The sequence below is a fragment of the Schistocerca piceifrons genome, chromosome 10 (assembly GCF_021461385.2).
Source record: "Schistocerca piceifrons isolate TAMUIC-IGC-003096 chromosome 10, iqSchPice1.1, whole genome shotgun sequence".
NCBI lineage: Eukaryota > Metazoa > Arthropoda > Insecta > Orthoptera > Acrididae > Schistocerca > Schistocerca piceifrons.
This window is the reverse complement of record NC_060147.1, coordinates 143,198,851-143,207,522: the sequence shown is the minus strand read 5'-3', so window position 1 is coordinate 143,207,522 and position 8,672 is coordinate 143,198,851. Positions and strand designations below refer to the sequence as shown.

At 44.7% G+C, this 8,672-nt stretch overlaps 1 protein-coding gene across 1 annotated transcript in view; it reads left to right on the top strand.

Moving 5' to 3' along the window:
- Nucleotides 1-286: 286 nt before the first annotated feature.
- The window catches only part of LOC124719003, a 98,258-nt gene continuing 89,872 nt past the window's right edge, over nucleotides 287-8,672 (top strand). Inside the window, exons 1-3 of the mRNA XM_047244674.1 lie at nucleotides 287-355; nucleotides 494-534; nucleotides 4,650-4,818. The gene's annotated coding sequence lies outside the window, so the exon portion shown is untranslated. The remainder of the gene's footprint in view (nucleotides 356-493; nucleotides 535-4,649; nucleotides 4,819-8,672) is intronic.

Here is an 8,672-nt window from a genome sequence, read left to right as displayed (position 1 = left end):
CCTGTGGTTTGCCATTGGAAACATCAGAGCATGCCAGTATGGCCTTAAACAGCCGTCCGTCCCCCACGTCTACTGTGCACGGAGCCAACATGTCAGACGTGCCGCCGGTTTCAAAACTTGAACTGAATAACAGGAGACACTCGGAAGGAGATGCTCCATTACGAACGGGCAGAAACACTTCAGAACTTGCCGGCAGAGGCACCACTATTGATGACCTACCAGACGAACTGTTGCTGGAGATTTTCTCGTACTTTAGCTTCACTGAAAACATTGACGTTTTACAAGAGGTGTGCCCTCGCTGGAAAATTCTGGCCCAGGATTCTCACTTGTGGCTCGACAAGAAGTACGTTGTCGGGTAAGAAGACGATTCAGTGTTACTCGAAAGTAGTACTACATAAAGGCTAGGTTGGTCACTAATAAAAGAGCTGTGCTTCAAAAATAGAATGACTTTATTGCTTGAAATATGACACATTTTGTACTCGGCCATTTGCAGGTATCTAGGACTGACGGTGTTCAGACTATATCAGATCGAAGGTAAGTGTCAAACTTTTGAAGAGTAACAGTGTCTTCTTCATCAGAAGGTGACAATTTGCTGGGAGAGATGTCCGGTTCCTGTGTATGGCATCTGAGCTTAGTGCCAGCCAGGTGACTTTGTTTGAAATTGTTGTAACTGAAGTCGGTTGTGATGTCACCCAGAAGGCAGGATTCACATGCACAAATGTGGGAAATTGGTAATGTGGGTGTAACCCCCCCCCCACCCCCCCCACCCCCTCACTGGGCAGTGATTGGGGCTGTATGAAGAAGATGGCATCAGTCTTTTTTTAATTCCAATTTGAGGTAGTACGAACACCGAGATGGTGTCATTTTGGAACTTCCTGGACGATTGACACTGTGCACCAGAATAGAACCTGAACTCAGAATGTCTTTTGTGGGCAGTGGACTTACCGGCTGGGTTATCTGGGCCCACCTCATGACCTGTACCCACAGCTTCACTTTTGGCATTTCCTCTCTCCTACTTTTGGAGCTTACAAAACTGTGGAGGATACTTTGTTGGACCGCACTCGCGAAAGAAAGGGAATTTCAGAGAAATGGCTCAGCCCTAGGACAGAGGATTGTTCCCAGCCTAAAGTTATGTGGGAGAGCTTGTGTGAAACTTGGGACTTACGAGAGGTGTAGTGGCAGGAGCAAAGCTGCGAGCGCAGGTGACGATTCGTGAGGTGTGCCCAAACAGTGAGGGTTCGAATGGCATTCTGGCAGGCATTTTTAATACTGCTGCTAGTTTCAAAAACAGATTGTGTCGTACTTCTGCTGAATCAGTATTCATATTCTCTTTATGTATTTGCATTGAATTAATATTGTTTGAAGCCTCAGTGACTGTGTACATGATGGACTTCACTGTTACAAGGTGCAGGACATCCCAACACTTATAATTCATCTCTGAATTAAATTGTTCTAGGTTCTTTCTTTTCTTGAACATTTTGAGCTGTTATTTGATCTAGAAGAAAGAAGACCCCCCCAAAGAATACTAATTTCTTGTGACATATCATATCTGGATAGCTATATCTGAAAAAATTGTAGCATTCATTTAATGCAAATTTCAGCATGCTTGACTTTGACATGCTCTTTTCATAAAATAAATAAGGATAGTTGCTACTAACCAAATAGCAGCGATGCTGAGTCATAGATAGGCACAACAAAAAGCCTGTTGGAAAGTGAGCTGGATGGGTGAGAAGAATGACTAACGAAGGTTGAGGCCAGTAGGGTTATGGCAACGTAGGATATATTGCAGGTAACAATCCCACCTGTGCAATTCAGGAAAGCTGGTGTCGGTGGGAAAGATTTGTGTGGTACAGGCTGTGAAGCAGTCATTGAAATGGAGAATGTCACGTTTGACAGCGTGGTCAGCAATAGGGTGGTCCACTCGTTTCTCGGCCACAGTTTGTCGGTGGCCATTTGTGCGGACAGACAGTTTATCGGTTGACGTGCCCACAAAGAAAGCAGCACAGTGGTTGGAGCTTAGCTCGTAGATTACGTGACTGGTTTCACAGGTAGCCCTGCCTCTGATGGGAATGGTGATGTATGTGACCGGACTGGAGTAGGTGGTGGAGGGAGGATGTATGGGACAGGTCTTGCATCTAGGTCTGTTACAGGAAGGTGTTGGGAGCAGGGGTCGTTTAGGGATGGACGAGTATATTGTGTAGGTTCGGTGGGTGGCAGGATACCACTGTAGGAGGGGTGGGAAGGACAGTGGGCAGAACATCTCTCATTTCAGGGCACGACGAGTGATAGTCGAAACCCTGGCGGAGAATTTGATTCGGTTGCTCCAGTCCTGGATGGCACTGGGTTACAAGGGGAATGATCCTGTGTGGCTGGATGGTGAGACATTGGGAGGTTGTGGGGTACTCAAAAGATGAGGCACGGGAGATTTGTTTTTGTCGAGGTTGGGAGGATAATTACGGTCTGTCGAGGCCTCGGTGAGACCCTCGGTATATTTCGAGAGGGTCCGCTCGTCACGGCAGATGCGACGACCACGTGTGGCTAGGCTGTAGGGAAGGGACTTCTGGTGTGGAATGGGTGGCCCCTGTCAAAGTGGAGGTATTGCATGTGATTAATAGGTTTGATATGGACAGAGGTACTGATATAGCCATGTTTGAGGTGGATGTCAACATCTGGAAAGGTGCTTTGTTGGGTCGAGTAGGACCAGGCGAAGCAAATGGAGGAGAAGCTGTTAATGTTCTGGAGGAATGAGGATGGGGTGTCCTCACCCTCAATCTGGGTCACAAAGATGTCATCAGTGAATCTGAACCTGGTGAGGGGTTTAGGATTCTGGGTGTTTAGGAAGGATTCCTCTAGATCGCCCACAAATAGGTTAGCACAGGATGGCGCCACACGGGTGCCGGTAGCCGTGCCCTGGATTTGTTTGTAGGTAATGCCTTCAAAGGAGATGTAATTGTGGGTGTGGATACAGTCGGTCACCGTGGCTAGGAAGGAGGTTGTCAGTTTGGAATCTGTCGGGCATTGGGAAAGGTAGTGCTGATTAGCAGTGAGGCCATACGTGTTAGGGATGTTAGTGTAAAGAGAGATGACAGCAATAGTGACAAGCAGGGCACGGTGTGGTGAAGGGACAGGAACTGTGGAGAGACAGTGGAGGAAATGGTTGGTATCTTTTGTGTAGGAGGGTAGGTTCTGGGTAATAGGCTGAAGGTGTCAGTCTATGAGAGCAGAGATTCTCTCTCTCAGTGGGGGCACAGCAACCAGCACTTTGGTGTGTCCTGGGTGGTTGAGTTTATGGACCTTAGGAAGCTTGTTGAAGGTAGAAGAGTGGGAGGAGGGTAGGGGTGAGCAGAGAGATGGACTCCAGGGAGAAGCTCTGGGACGGGCCTAAGGATTCGAGGAGAGACTGGAGATCCCGCTGGATTTCTGGAATAAGGTCCTCTGGCAAGGTTTGTAGGTGGATGTATCTGCCAGCTGGTGGAGTCCTTCCTATGTTGTTGATATTCCTACGTGGATTTTGAATTGTTTGGTTTAATGAATAAAGTGACGTACAAATTAATTTTGAAGTCGTACGACAATAAAATGCATGAGCAAAAGTAGGAGAAATAAGGCCATTCTACCATGCAGTTTATTAAATTAAAACAGCAGCAACATAATGTGTCTAAAATAAAGTACACTGACATGTCTAAAATAAAATACAGTAACATAACTCATGTCATAACCAATACTAAAAACAAGCAAAATTGTAGGGGAGAAATTGGAGGAAGCCACAACACAAAAATGATTGCAAAAAGCCCACCGGTCGTATTAATAAACATCGAGCCATATATCGATGTGATACATTCGAGGTGTGAGGTTAAACCTATAGATGAATTATAGAAAACAACATATGTAACACTAATACATCACCATTAATAGCATTGTCAATTGTTCGAAGAAAATATTTTCTTTAATAGTTTCTGGATCGAATGTTGCACCTCAAGTGTATTACGAAGAAATACAGCGTGATATCTCCCTAGTTTGAACATTGGGTTATTTGCATTACTTTTGTATACCACCTCTGTTATGACCCTGTTTTCTTTTGCCAAGTACACTAATGTTGTTTTTAGATAACTTTGCATTACAACCATTTTATTTCTACAAAATTCTGCTAATGACACCATTTGAAAATGGACTGTTTGTATACAATAAAACACACACAAGTGAGCCTGAATTCTGCACATTGCTTATGCTTCTGCAGCTGTGGTTATCCCAAAATGACAAAGAACATTTGTTAGTGATAAGCAACGAAAAATCTTTTGGTGTAGTTTATACTGTGAAAGTGTCACCAAATATCACCTAATTGTGAGGACTGCTTTTTGTGTTTTTCTGTGTAGGAATGTGTTAATGTAAATATCCTTGTATGTTCATCAGCTCAGCTGAGCCACTACAAATGACTAATGGTAATATCCTTGTTGGGTCATCAGGTCAGTTGAGCCATAACAAATGAGTTTGTTACACAGTTTAAAAAGTGAAGAGATCTTAATTTCCCTCTCGTACCACAGTGGGCCGGCAACAGATGTAATTGTGTCGATAGTGCCGTATTAAATGTTATTTCTGAGAATGTTCTACTCGTACAATTGAAACTGCAGTCAAATCTCGTGCTCTACACGCAGTTACAAAACGACTGAAGAGGAGGCCATCGCAACATTTTCCGCCGTGCCACAGCTGCGGACTGTGATCCTGGACAAGGATGTTTCACCCGGGGTCTTGGAGGCTCTGTCTGCCAGCTGTCCGCATCTCACCACTCTGCAGGCGACTTATCTGCAGGTGCTGACTTACTTGGTAAGTATCCCCTGTCTGCATCCTAACCTAAATCTGATACTGTCTACCTCCAGTGGTACAAGAAGAGAGATGCTGTACTGTTACGTGCCATTTAGGCAAACGACATTTCCCATTGTTTATTTACGAGAAGGAAAGATGATGGTGACAAAACAGAAAAGTAATGTGAGGTATGGAATAAAATGTGAAACACGTACTATGCACAGTCATTTTGTTTCGTATCTGTGCGGAGGTAAACGGAGACCTGTGCAGTACGAGTAATCGGCAAGGCACAACAGTGAGTAAATGTCATTACCTGCTGCCGGCGGGGAATTTTACGTTTTAAAATCGCGGCTCGTCGGTGTCTCGACTGTCCAGGAGCAGACATTCTCTACGAGAATGAAAACAGGAATGACCGAAGGAAGATCTAAAATGCAATGTCTCTTTCTTCTTGTCGAGCTGAGGACAGCCTCAGTACCCGAGCGACATGTGCGTCAGTGTCGATGTGAGCCACAGCTTGCAGACTACTGCACCCTGCGTGCTCGGCAACTGCAGGTGTGGCCTCCTGCACGTCTCAGATGAGGCCCCCCGGCGGACGTACCGAGTGCACATTGACTTTCGTGCACATTGGCTTTCTTTCCGGGTCTGAACAGGGCTCCACAAAGCAGCTAACGGTGGAGCTCCCGATAGCTATTAAGCCCCTGCCCACGTGTGCCTGCTCGGACCTTGCTGATGAATTGGCCGTCCGTTCACTCACAGGGCGAATGTGCGAGGCCAGACGGCCGGCCTCCACATTGGCGATGCGAGTGCGTTACCGTCTGCCACTCACCCTGCTGCGATGGTGGATCCATCCTGGGTACACTAGGGAGGTACTTTGGCAGCAGAGTGGGCAAAATGAGTGACACCCGAGGTGTCCCGTGTGACGCTCCAGATTCTCCGCCACTGCTACACCTGAGGCAGCAGCCGGAAGGTGATTGACCGTAGCCGAAACCACATTCAGCTGTTTGCAAACTGCGGCCAGCTCCTCGCATCTGGGACCAGCAGGCAAACGTCCTATCCGTTGTAGGGAGACCAAGGAAAAAAGTCTAAGGCACTTACATACCTAGATGGCACAGCAGTAGGTGGAGGCGACTTTAACCAGTGACTGTGGCCTGGTACGTCTACGGGTTCACTGCAGGAAGTGCAGACAGACAGTCTTACAAAGTGCTTTTAAACACAGTTTTCTGGAAACTGTCTCGAGCAGACCTTAAGGATGGTATCAGTATAGAGAAAGGAGTTACTGGTCGTGTTGTTATCACAGTGACTGTGATTATGAAAGTTAATAAATAAGTCAAGAAGGCTGGTAGAGTCTTTCTGTTAGAAAGAGCTGACAGCAAACTGACATCACTTAGTTCTGTTATGGTGGACATAGAGGAATTATCGACAAAGTTTAAACATATTATAAATTGCAGTCTGGTAAAGTATGTGTGCGGTAAGTGGATTAAGGATGGAAAAGATCAACCACAGTTTTGCTACGAAATTAGAAAAATGCTGGGGAAGCAGAGGCAGTTGTGCTCTCAGTGAAAAGAGAGCTGCAGTGATGGCAAGAAAAGGTTAATAGAGAATCGTGCATCTGTGAAAAGACCTGTGCACGAAGCATACAACTACTACCACCATCGTACTTCAGCAAAAGATCTGGAAGAGAACCGAGAAAATCACGGATCTATGAAAAATTGCCGAGCAGGTCTAAGGCTCGTTGAATGGTCTGGTGTGGCAATTGAAGATAGCAAAATGAAAGTCACAGTTTTTCATTTTAAAAAATCGTTCGTGAAGGAGAATCGTACAAACATACTGTTGTTCGACCGTCAGACTTTCCTACAGACAACGTAATAGCAAAGATTCCTGGTGTAGTGACACAACTGAAAGAGCTGAAAACAGCTGAATCACCAGGTCAGAATGAAACCCAATTCAGTTTTACAAATAGTGGGTGCCAGCATTGACCCCTTACTTAGTTTGCATTTATCGTGAATCTCTCGCCCAGTGCCGTGTCCGAAGCAAGTGGTTAACATCGGTTTGCTGCAGAATCCTTGAACAAATTCTCACTTCGAATAAAGCAAATTTCTTTGAGACCAAGAAACTTTTATCCACTAATCAGCACGGTTTTAGAAAGCGTGACCTACTCAGCTTGTCCTCTTCTCTTGTTATATTGCGAACTATGAATGAAGGGCAACAGGTAGACTCCATATTTGTAGATTTTCGAAATGCATTTGACATGTTGCCCACATCAGACTGTTAATGAAGGTATGAGCATACAGAATAGCCTCCCAGACATATGAGTGTCTCACAAACTTCTTAAGGAATAGGACTCAGTACATCATCATCAATGATGAGTGTTCATCCGAGACAAGGGAAGTGTGAAAGGTTCACTGTTATTTTCATTGTATGTAAATGGTTTGTGGGGTAGTTGTTTGGTGACAGTGCTGTACTGCACTGGAAGGTGTTGAAGTTGAGTGACTGTAGGAAGGTACAAGATGATGTGGTGCCACAAAGCTTAGGCCTGTCCCACCCCTCATTAAATCGACCAAGACTTACTTATACAAATAATTGTAAGAACGTTGTTCTTGTTGTTGTCTTCAGTCCTGAGACTGGTTTGATGCAGCTCTCCATGCTACTCTATCCTGTGCAAGCTTTTTCATCTCCCAGTACCTACTGCAACCTACATCCTTCTGAATCTGCTTAGTGTATTCATCTCTTGGTCTCCCTCTATGATTTTTACCCTCCACGCTACCCTCCAGTGCTAAATTTGTGATCCCTTGATGCCTCAGAACATGTCCTACCAACCGGTCCCTTCTTCTTGTCAAGTTGTGGCACAAACTTCTCTTCTCCCCAATTCTATTCAATACCTCCTCATTAGTTATGTGGTCTACCCATCTAATCTCCAGCATTCTTCTGTAACACCACATTTCGAAAGCTTCTATTCTCTTCTTGTCCAAACTATTTATCGTCTATGTTTCACTTCCATACATGGCTACACTCCATACAAATACTTTCAGAAACGACTTCCTGACACTTAAATCTATACTCAATGTTAACAAATTTCTCTTCTTCAGAAATGCTTTCTTTGCCGTTGCCAGTCTACATTTTATATCCTCTCTACTTCTACCATCATCAGTTATTTTGCTCCCCAAATAGCAGAACTCCTTTACTACTTTAAGTGTCTCATTTCCTAATCTAATTCCCTCAGCAACACCCGACTTAATTATTGTAAGAACAGTTATTATTATTATGTTCTTTAAGTTTGTTTTTGGGTTTTCAGAAATACTGTGGGAAGAAAGTTTATTTATGTTGCAGATAACGTGGAAGACGTTGCCCAACGATCACCACAAAAGTTCGACCTAGCGGCAAGTGGGCAAGGAATAAAACGAATGCTGCAAACTACCGCGAGCCGTGGAAGAGCCCGGGCCGCGAGGGCGTCGAGCTTCCTAGGTCGTTGTCAGACAACGTCAAAGGAAGAGATATTCTGCTTTCTCTTTGTAAACAGATCAATCGAGTCTTAAAAAGGTTCTCGTAAAACGTATAGGCGGGTGCCACATTAGATGGGACCCGATGCCTGTAATACTTCCACAGTTATTAAAAAGTTGTTAAACGGCAAAACCAATACTTCATCATTTATGTAGACAAAAGGTAGTAAAGATATAGGAAAGGAAGAGTTGCGGCGTCAGAACGAAAAGTGATACATCGCTCAGCAACGGAGGACGTAAACAGTGGGCGTTACGTGGTGAAAACAAATCAACTGATAAAATAGTAAGCCTGTAATTAAGCATAAAGCCACGTAACACTGCAATGACTTGGACAAAACTGCTACTCAGTGTGATGAACAGCAGCTGGCTCTAAACATA